Here is a 12,501-nt window from a genome sequence, read left to right on the forward strand (position 1 = left end):
CCTACCATTCAGTGATGAAGTTTCCAACCCGGAACGGGATTGGAGAAGAGAGAGGAGATCAAAAGATGACAAAGAGTTGTTATGTGGCCTCTCTTAGGGCAGATGGAGTTGGGGAGCAGGTTCTGCCTATTGAAGATCTAGATATCTGAGAGAATGACGAGAAAAGAGGGAAGCCAGCAGAAGACTTGGTTTCGATTCCTTTGACTCCCGAGGATCCTGAGAAAGTGACATTCGTTGGAGCAACGCTAGAGGAGCCCCTTAAAGGGAATTTGGTGAAATTTTTGCAAGAAAATAGTGATATGTTTGCATGGTCAGCAGCCGATATGCCAGGCATAGACCCAGAGCTGATCACTCATAAGCTAAATGTGGATCCAAATCGAAAGACTGTGAAACAAAAGAAAATAAGCTTTACTCCAGAGAGGCAAGAAGATATCAAACAAGAAGTAGAGAAGCTCTTGGAGGCTAGTTTTATTGAAGAGATTCAGTTTCCAGAATGGTTAGCAAACCCTGTAATGGTGAAAAAGGCTAATGGAAAGTGGAGAATGTGTGTGGACTTCATTGATCTAAATGATGCATGCCCAAAGGATTGTTTCCCGTTGCCGGGGATAGATACATTGATAGATGCTACTGCTGGTCATGAGATGCTGAGCTTCATGGATGGATTCAGTGGATACAATCAGATCAAGATGTATAAGGATGACATCCCAAAGGTATCATTCATTACTGACTTTGGTGTTTTTTGTTATCTTGTTATGGCATTTGGTCTCAAGAATGCATGAGCCACCTATCAAAGGTTGGTAAATAAGATTTTCAAGGATCTTATTGGTAAGACTATGGAAGTTTATGTCGATGACATGTTAGTCAAGAGTCTAGTGAAGACTGACCATATAACCCATTTGAGGGAAGCTTTTGAGGTCCTGAGATACCACAAAATGATGCTAAATCCTGCAAAGTGTGCTTTCGGGGTGGGATCTGGAAAGTTTTTGGGACTGATGGTCTCCAAGAGAGGAATCGAGGCCAATCCAGATAAAATAAAGGTAATCTTGGATATGGAGCCACCAAAGACTATTAAAGATGTTCAAAAGCTCACTGGAAGGGTTGCTGCATTGGGGCGGTTCATCTCCAAATTTGGGGACAAGTGCTTGTCATTCTTCAAGTCCTTGAAGAAGATTAAGGGTTTTGTATGGACTGAGGAAATCCAGAAGGCATTCGAAGAATTAAAGAAGTATATGGCCCAGGCCCCGTTGTTAGCCACGCCAGCTCTGAATGAAATTTTATACTTGTACTTGGCCGTTTCAGAGAATTCCTTGAGCGCTGTATTGGTTAAGGAGGAACTTAAAATTCAGAAACCCATATACTATGTATGTAAGATTCTGCATGGAGCTGAATTGAATTATTCGACTATTGAGAAGTTTGCTTTAGCCTTATGAATGGCCTCAAGGAAGTTGCGCCCGTATTTCCAAGCTCATAAAATTGAAGTATTAATAAATCAGGCCTTGAGAAATATTATTCATAGTCCCAAAGTTAGTGGGAGGCTGATTAAGTGGGCAATAAAATTGGGAGAATTTGACATCAAGTACAAGCCACGAACGACAATAAAAGCCCAAACATTGGCTGACTTCGTGGTGGAATGTACCATACCCAACCAGGAAGTCGGGGGGCAAGAAGATACTATACCTCAAGATACAGAAGGTGATAAAGGAGACAAAGAAAAGGACGTTAAAGAGAAGGAATATTGGGTTCTCTGTTTTGATGGAGCATCAAAAACAAATTCAAGCGGAGCAGGGCTAGTTTTATAAAGCCTAGACGGGTTCTTAATTGAATATGCTATGAAGCTGGACTTCCCAACTATAAACAATGAAGCAGAATATGAAGCTATGATAGCTGGCCTCGGCCTAGCAGGAACATTGAGAGTCAAGAACTTAAAAGTCTATGGAGACTCGAAGTTGGTCATATCCCAGGTCAAGGGAGAGTTTAAGGCAAGGGATGACACAATGGCTAAGTACGTTCACCTAATAAGGGCTGTGATGACTCAGTTCGATGAATGCCATGTTGAACACATCCCAAGAGAGGAAAATGCTAAGGCATATGCATTATCCAAGTTTGCTTCATCAGAGGTAGAGAAAAGTTCAGGAAGTGTATACTTCCGCGTTTTGAAGACACGGAGCATTGACGTTAAGCTTGTAGCTCTTATAGGGCTAGGGACGTCATGAATATATCCCATTAAGGCCCATATTCAAACTGGTTGGCTGCCAAATGATGTGACTGAAGCACGAAAGTTGGTTGTTCGAGCACTGAGATACTCCTTGATTGATGGGATTTTGTACAAAAGATCTTTTGTAGTTCCTTACTTAAGATGTCTCAGGCCCCATAAGGCACGCATGGCTCTTGAAGAGGTACACGAAGGTATGTGTGGGCAACACCTGGGGGGCAGAGCACTGACTCATAAGATAACCCGTTTAGGCTTTTATTGGCCAGAGATGATGGCTGATGCCAAAGAATATGTAAAGAAGTGTGATCGTTGTCAGAAACATGCACCGGTTGTTCGACAACCCCCCGAGATGTTAACTTCCATCAAATCTCCCATCCCCTTTGCCATGTGGGGAATGGATATACTTGGGACTCTTCCCATGGCCACGACACAAAGGAAGTTCCTGATTGTGGATATTGATTATTTTACCAAGTGGATTGAAGCCAAGTGTAACACCCCCAAATCCGGGGTCGGGGATCCGGGTTGTCACGAGTTCCATTTCCCTTAATAATACTTAATCTTAATAATTAACCAACTACTGCATACTGTGACCCCACAATATACACACACACCATAAGTTATAGTCTCAGAGATGAATATCCAAAAATAACACAAGTCATTTTATTCCACAATTATAAGCCATTACACCTCAAAAGGGTTTCTGAATAAATTTACATATTCCTTGCCATTATTACAATTCATAAATATATATAAGTCTGGCACAACAAAAGTTGAAAGCCTAGCCTATTGGTAGTTTCTACCTCAGCTACAACGGCATCAACGTCTACAGGAAACTGCGGAACGTTTCCTAACCGCTCACGAATTGGGAGCTTGATCTTGTTCATCTTCTCTATCTGTTGTTGTGTGATGAAAGAAGAAAGCAAGGGTGAGCAACAAGCCCACCAAAATAATATGTATAATAACTAACAATATATGAGCATTCTCATAGTACTCATGAAAGTCTTGGTCAAGAAGAAATGAACCAAGTTTGATATCTTAACGCGACCAAGTCGTAAAATATTCAGTATATATGTATATATACTTTTCAAATCTTTGAAATCCTCTGACATGTATAATATACACAGAGTTCCAGTTTATAACTGTATAAAATATCGTTTCAAGGTGATCCCATATATCTAACCTTGTCTCAACGTTTTTCTGAAAATCTTTGTCATGCATAAGATAATCATTTACTAGATATAAGTTGAAAAGATGAAGTTACAAGATACTCCAATGTACTTATATCTTTTCTGAATACTATTTCAACTACCACCGTTCAAGTTATAATTAGTTCATCCCATAGATGAAGCTACAAGACAAAACTTATATAGAATCGATCTTTGAAATATCATCAAAATGAAATGAAGTTACGAGATACTTCATCTGATGAAAACATCATTTTGAAAACTCGACCCTGCCAACACTCAACAATCGCCCATCCATAACCTTTCTTTCGAGGTGCTCTGGGTAGTGTTGTAGAAATATCCAACTGGATGATGAACTCATTACGGGAGTTTTCCGTTCCAGGAAGACCACTCACGATGATCAGTCGCAGTAGTGCAATCCCACCATTTTCTACATGTAGAGGAGAACAGTCATGTTTACTTGTCAACCGATCACTGGACTCCTAAGGAATGGACCGTTTTAACGGAACTTCCGGGCCATTTGGGCCAATATAATAGGGCTGGGCCGGCGCCACTCGACCACTTACGCCACTCCTAATTCAGATGAAATCCATGACTCTGAAATGTAAAGCTCGTCCCCCATTTCCCCAAGTAGAAACTTGTTGATACGGCTCCAACAAGAAGTCGTATCTAGTTGGAAAGGAAAACTCACCGATATTTCACAGGTGATGCCTGTTAATGGATTAACTTATTCCAAGAATTTTACTTCCCGAGTGTTGGGTAAGTAATCAAAAACTCTTTTATCAAAACAGCAACCTTGTTGCGAATATAAAAATACATCACGGAGCCGGATCCCTCAGATTTTTGAGCGAGTATTTAAATCCCCTTCGAAAGGAAGATCTTAAATTTGAAAATGAGTTTTGGGATCCGCTCTAACCTTCCAAAAATAGTTTTGATAAAGCTTGAAAATAATCTCTGGAAATATTTAAAGTAAGAATGATTTGACAGTATCAATTATTTTCCGAATACTTGGCAAATATCGAAAAATTATTCTTTAGAAAAATAAAGAATATTATTTAATAAAATAAACGGAATCATAAGTCCTCAAATGAATATTCAAAATAATATTCATTAAATAAAATAAGCGGAGTCATAAGTCCTCAAATGAATATTCAAAATAATATTCATTAAATAAAACAAGCGGAGTCATAAGTCCTCGAATGAATATTCAAAAATAATATTCATTTATAAAATAAAACTATCGAATAAACCTTATTCAATTAATAGTTTTGCAAACTATATATATATAATATACTCGGGAACATCGCCTCCCGGTTTAGAAAATGTTCACCTTTGGGTCCCTTATACTAAGGGTATACACAACTACTGCTTATCTCTAGCATAGGTATTATGCAACTTATAAGCAATTAAATCAATAATTAGATATCAAGATTATGAAACAGGCATGCATATATACCATATCAGCATGCTCAAATATATCGCAAGATTTGCTAATAAAAATCATGCACTTAACACAAGATAATGCATATACATATATACATCACAACAACAGTATAACGGGTAGAAAACTTGCCTGAGCGTTCCGGGGTAGACTTAAGCTTAGAGTGGGTCCGATAACCTATGAACAATAACATAAGTCGGTATTAGACCACGGTCGCTTAAGAACTAGTCAAAACTCACTCATACCCTAACGGTCGCTTATACACTTAACGATTTGCGTTAATCGCTTGCATACCCCCGGCTCCACCAATTTGAATAAATTAACCGTTACGAATTTTAAGGCGACTCTTTCGCGAATACTCTACCAACTGCCTTACCCACCTTACATAATTGTTTCGTAATCCAATTAGTCTTTTAAGGGCCTTGAACAAAGGTTTTAAAGTTAAGCGAGGGTAAAGATTCGTTCACGAAACACCGTAACTTAAAACGGTCGTTCCTCCTAAACCTTAAATTGGATCTAAGCGAACCACATACAAAAATGAAGTTTACGATATGATCTAGCTAAACATGGCAAATGTACAGATTGGTCAGTGAGTTATCTGGTCCGAGATTCATGTACAACAGTCTAAGGAAAATGGGCATTACGACGGCTATGTTTACGAGTTTTCCAAGTTTTTCACTACACCAAAACCTCACCAAACAACCCACAATTATTAACACATCAAAACCTCAACTAAATAATACTATACCAGTCCTTATTCTCCAGATTCTTCATCTCAACCAACCACAATCAAGTTCTATTAACTATAACAAGATTCATTCACCAAATCACTCCAAATTCAAATCAAACTACTAATAATCAAAGATCATGCTTCTCATTTAGAAAACCAACCATCAAACTCACTAATAATAAAAGTAAAGGCTATGGTTTGAAGTTTATACCTTCCTTGGGAGGTGTTAAGTTGCTAGTAAGCCTTAGGGAGCCTCATACAAGCTTGATCTTTCCAAAGAAATCAAGAACACAAAGTTAGGCTTTGAAGTTTCTAAAAGTACGATTGAAAGAACTGTTAAAATGAGGGTCTTACCATACTTATTTGGACGAGACTTGTGAACAAGAGTTGTAGGCCATCTCAATACCTTTCCAACAAGATATAGAACACAATATTTGAGTGAGTATTGAAGGAGATATGATAGTTTGAAGTTGCTAGGATTGTTTTGGCCGAGAGCTTTGAAGCTTGGAATGGGGGAGAGAAGATGAATGGTGCTTGGTTGATATTTTGGAAAGTGAAATGAATTTACTTGGTTGTAAATCAACCTTGCAAAATGTCTTGCTTTTGCTTTTTGATTACATCATTGCTTGTATTATCAATATGCCACATGTCCACTTCTTGTGGTGTAAGGGTGTCTTAACCTTTAACCACATGTTTTAGCTTCTCTTGGAAGCTTCCTACCCATTCTACGTGTATGTGCTTGCCCCTTGGTCGTTTATTTGTTTTACAGTTCGCTTAACTCTCGTTCTCATTGATCGTTTGAAGGATCATATCCGGGATCTCATTACTTGGGTTCCCCTAAACCTTATACAATCTTTTATATTTCTTTTATGATCCTCTCTTATAATTCTTGAATTTAAATCATTTTAATCATGTTACCTTATATTCAATTCTTTCGGTATCTGGTGGATTTTCGGAAAAAATCAAAGTGTTCAAATTTGGATTCTGACGATCTTTACATACACTTATATACCATATGGAGTACTAATAAGATCTCAGAATGTCAATAAAAGAACTCCTACACAGTGTGGCATGAAAAGTTTTCTTAATCAGCATAATCAGCAAAATCACTATTCATAAGGGTTACAAAAAGTCCAAAACATTTGGGGTTATTACAGTCTCCCCTCCTTAAAAGGATTCCATCCCGGAATAAGATAGAAAATGAAGATGGATACTCTCTTAGCATTGCACTTTCTGACTCTCAAGTAAATTTTCCACATTATGGTTCAACCACCAAAATCTGACTAGTTTGATAACCCTTCTCCTAAGCACTTGTTCCTTTTTGATCTATAACCCTTCCTGGTTGCTCCATATAGGTTACGTCTGGTTGCATGTCTATGCGCTCATATACCCCTATTTATCTGGCATCCAGATTACACTTCCTTAACATTGATACGTGTAATATGTTATGAACTTGCTGCAGGTTCGGGGGCATGGCTAGCTCGTATGCTAACTTCCCAATACATCTTAATATCTCCAAGGGTCCAATAAATTGTGGACTTAGCTTTCCTTTCTTTCCGAACCTCATCAATCCTTTCCAAGGGAATACTTTTAACAGCACTAGGTCCCCTATTTTATACTCTTTGTCCTCTCGTGTCAAATCAGCATACTTCTTATGTCCATCTTGGGCTACTACCTGTAACACCCCCAGATCCTGGGGTTAGGGATCCGGGTCGTCACGGTCTTTCTTTCCACAATATCACTTCACTTAATTAATAATAAATAACCTCAAGCTGTGACCCCACACTAACATACACCACCACCCGTTATAGTCTCAGAGATGAAATTGAAATAAGTACAAGTCCTTGAATCCACAATTAAAAGTTATTACAACCCAAAATGATTACTTGATAAATTTACAGTTAATTGCCATTATCTGCCACAAGTTATAATTATACATAATTGATTCTCAAAAGTAGATGGTCTGATCTACAAATAGATCTACCTCTGCAGCTATAGCAGCTACAACATCAACAGGAAGACGCGTGACACTTCCCACGTGCTTGCGATGGGTCTGCTGGAGTCTGGCCATCTTTCCTAACTGTTGTTGTGTGATGAAGAAATAAAGCAAGAGTGAGCCTTACAGCTCGCAAGATAATATATAGTGTAATCAATAATGCAAGTATCTAATAGATAACTTACTGAAAACCTTTATCAAAAGTAAGATAATTACTTACTGGATATAAGCTTAAAGGAAGATGAAGTTACCAAATACTTCAATATACTTATATCATTTATAAGGCTACTTGAACTACCACTGTTCAAAGTATTATAGGTTTAAAAAAGGTCATCCCATAGATGAGACCACAAGTTAAGACTTGAATAGATTTAATCTTTGAAATATTATTGAATGAAATAAAGTTACGAGATACTTTATTTAGTCCCGATATATATCCACATATATATCTCTTAAACATTTCCTGGAACCTCTGTTATGTAAAGTATGAACAGAGTTTGTAGAATTTTGGAAAGGAAAAGAATTTTGGCATAAACCCGATATCTTGCTGATCAGGCAAAGATACCAATAAGTAACCTTTTCTACTAGTATATGGATGAATCCCCTACCGGTCATCACCCTGGCCACATAAGGACCTTGTGCTGGACCGCCACCCGGCCTCTTACGCGTTGATGGACTGCCACCCAGCCACTTACACTTTGATAGACCGTACCCCGGCCTGTCGCTTATGCCGACTCAATTAGATGGGCTTACTTCCCGAACGTTGGGTAAGTAATCAATTCATTTGTTTTCTCAAAACAGCAACCACGTTGCGAATGTAAAATGCACCACAGAGCTGGATCCCCCAGGTTTTGAGCGAGTATTTAAATCCCCTTTGAAAGGAAGATCTTAAATATAAAAAAAATGAGTTTTGGGGTCCACTCTAACTTTAAAAATCATTTTGAAGACTCGAAAACATTTTTAAGAATATTTGGAGTACTGCTGATTTATTAAAATAAATCAGTCCCGATATATTAGAAATATCTGAATATTATTATTTAAATAATATTCTCATAAAGATAACCCTTATAAAAATAATCGAAGTAGAAGTTTTAAAACTTATACTTGAAATGGATATTAAATAACCAAAGATATACTTATATGAAAGTACTATCTTTATTTGAATAATCGAAAATAAGTTTGATTATCGAAACATTATTCTTTAATAAAATAAAGAATATTATTAAATAATAAGCGGAGTCATAATACCTCGAATGAATATTATAAATAATATTCATTAAATAAAATAAACGGAGTCATACATCCTCCAATGAATATCCAATTAATAATCATTAAATATAATAAACAGAGTCATAAATCATCGAATGAATATTCAAATAATATTCATTAAATAAAATAAAGTTATCGAATAAACCTTATTCGATTAATAGTTTTGAAAACTATAACCATATATATATAAATATATATATATATATACAAAATCTACTCAGGATTCTCGACTCCCGGTTTTAGAAAATGTTTTCACCTTTGGGTCCCTATACTAAGGGTATATGCAAATTACCGCTATTCTCTAGCATAGGTATTATCAGCTGAACCAATAGATATATATGGCAAGAATACGAAACAGGCATGCATATGTACCATATCACATGCTACAATATATCGCAAGAATTTGCTAATATAACCATCATGCATCTATTACAAGATAATGCATATACAAGTGTATACATCACAACAACAGTATAACGGGTAGAAAACTTGCCTGAGCGACTGGGGGTGATAAAAAGCTCGGGACGAGTCTGGTAACCTATAAACAACAAGTAAGTTGGAATTAAACCAAAGTCACTTGTAAATCTATACTTTAACTAACTTAGACTCTAACGCTTGTTTTGCGCTTACTGATTCTCTTAAGTCACTCGAGTACCCTCGGCTCCACCATTTCTAATAATTTAACCATTACGAGTTTTAAGGTGATTCCTTCACGAGTGTCTTACCAACTGCCTAACACTCTTACCATAATTGTTTCATACATTAATTAACCCTTTTTGGTCTTTAACCTATGTTTCAAAGTAAGGCGAGGGGAAAAGTTTCATTCGCGAAACGCCGTTACTTAAAACGGTCGTTTCTCCTAAACCGTACATCGGAATCAAATGAACTACATATCAAAATGAAGCTCGTAACATGAGCTATCTAAACATGGCAATGGTCATCATCTAGAAGGGGGTTCTCGGGTCCTAATGTTATGAACAAAAGCAGTCTAAAGTAAATCGGACATTACGACGGCTATGTTTACGCAATTTCCCAAATTTAAACCATTCCAAAACCATCTCAATTCAACCCCAATTCACAACCCAAACAAACCTCCATTTAAACTACATTACAACAGCCCCAAATCAACTCATTATAATCAATCTACTTAATCCAAAAACTTGAATTTAAACTATACTACATTCTTTAACCAAATCATAAGATTTCAACAAATCAATCACCACCATTCCAACCCAAACTCTTAAACAAACAAGTTTCAAGCCACTCTTTACCCTCACAACCATAATCAACCTAATATACAAATTAAAGCTAGGGTTTGGAGATGATATACCTTCCTTGAAGTGGTGGGAGTAGCTAGGAAGCCTTAAGAAGCCTTGAGAAGTCTTAGGGATGCTTGGATCTTAAAGGAAAACAAGAAAAAATCAAGTTAAAAACTTTGAAATCACTATTTATTATCTTCTTCATTGATTTCTTGAAGAAGATTGAGAAAGAATTGAAGGCTTAAACTCATAAGATAGCCATAACTATGCATAAGGATGACTAGGGAATTATCTTACCAATTTAGGAAGCCTTGATCTTGAGTTTTGAAATTTGTTTTCTTTGAAAATGGCAAAAGCCGAGAGCAAGCCTTGGTGATGAAGAATAAAATTTTGTTTTGATGAGAAATGATTTGTTTGGCTTGGTGGATGAAATTAGATTTGTTTTATTTTAGGTCAATTACCCATTTACCCTTGATTTTGTGTGGTTAATATTCCACCACATTTCCTTCCTTCCCATGTCATGCTTATGTCATACTATGATGTCATCTTTCCCTCCTTGTCCTCTTCTCATTGGTTGGGTGACATCATCCTCTCTAATCCCTTTGATTAACTTCCTAATTGTTTGCCTAATGACCGATGATCTGTTATACGGTTCGCTTAACTTTCGTTTTCGTTTATCGTTTGAGGGATCATACCCGGGATCTTATTACTTAGGTTCCCTTAACCTTTCTCAATATATTATATTCCTTTTATGATCCTCTCTTATAATCCTTTAATTTAAATCCTTTTTATCCTGTTACCTTATTACTCAATTCTTTCCGTATCTAGTGGATTTCCGGGAAAAATCAAAGTGTTCGGAATTGGATTCTGACGATCTTTACATACACTTATATACCATATAGAGTACTAATAAAATCTCAGAATATCCATAACAGAACCCCTACATAGTGTGGCATGAAAATTTTTCTCATTCAGCAAAAACACTATTCACAAGGGTTACAAAAAGTTCAAAATTTTGGGGGTTATTACAGTCTCCCCTCCTTAAAAGGATTCCGTCCCGGAATCAAATAGAAAATAAATGGGGGTACTTTTCTAGCATTGCGCTCTCTAGTTCCCAAGTTGATTCTTCCACATTATGATTCTGCCATAGCACTCTGACTAGCTTGATTACTTTGTTCCGAAGCACCTGCTCCTTCTTATCTATAATCCTTACTGGCTTCTCCACGTACGTCAGATCTGGTTGCATATCCACCTGCTCGTACTCTACTATGTGTCTGGCATCCCGATGATACTTCCTTAGCATTGACACATGGAACACATTATGAACTTGTTGCAAGTTAGGGGGTAAGGCTAGCTCGTAAGCTAACTTTCCAATCCGTCTTAATATCTCAAAAGGTCCAATGTACCTTGGGCTTAGTTTTCCTTTCTTTCCGAACCTCATTAATCCCTTCCAAGGGGATACCTTTAGCAGTACTAAGTCCCCGACTTCATATTCCTTGTCCTTTCGGGCTAGGTCTGCATATTCCTTCTGTTTGTCTTGGGCTGCTACAAGCCGTCCTCTGATAAGATCCACTATGTCTTTGGTCCTTTGGACCACTTCGGGTCCGAGCATCTTCCGCTCTCCTACTTCATCCCAGTATAAGGGAGATCGACACCTTCTTCCGTACAGGGCCTCATAAGGCGGCATTCCGATGCTAGCATCAAAGCTATTGTTATAAGAAAACTCGATCAATGGCAAGTGGTCATCCCAACTTCCTTTAAGGTCTATTGCACAGACTCTCAACATATCCTCTAGTGTCTGGATGGTCCTTTCACTCTGCCCATCCGTCTGGGGATGGTACGCGGTACTCATATTTAACTTGGTCCCCGCACATTCCTGAAAGCTCTTCCAAAATCTGGAGTTGAATCTGGGGTCTCGGTCTGAGACAATGGACGCTGGGACTCCATGTCGCGTCACTATCTCCTTAAGGTAAATGTCTACCAGTCTATCGACTGTGTATCTCTCATTGATAGGAATGAAATGAGCTGACTTTGTCAGTCGGTGTATGATCACCCATATGGCATCATGGTTGGCCTTCGTCCTTGGTAAGCCGACAACAAAATCCATGGCTATATGTTCCCATTTCCATTCAGGAATCTCCAGGGGTCGTAAAAGTCCACTGGGTCTCTGGTGCTTTGCCTTTACTCTTTGGCAAGTCAAACATTTGCTTACCCATTCTGCTACGTCCCTCTTCATGTTGGGCCACCAGTAATACTCCTTCAAATCCCTATACATCTTGGTGCTTCCCGGGTGAATGGAATACCTTGAACTATGGCTTTCATCCAAAATCTCATCTTTAAGCTCTTGAACGTTCGGAACCCAAATCCGGTAGGAGTACCTGATTATCCCTTTATCATCTTTCTCAGTATG

This window comes from Apium graveolens, chromosome 3, assembly GCF_009905375.1.
Source record: "Apium graveolens cultivar Ventura chromosome 3, ASM990537v1, whole genome shotgun sequence".
Lineage (NCBI taxonomy): Eukaryota > Viridiplantae > Streptophyta > Magnoliopsida > Apiales > Apiaceae > Apium > Apium graveolens.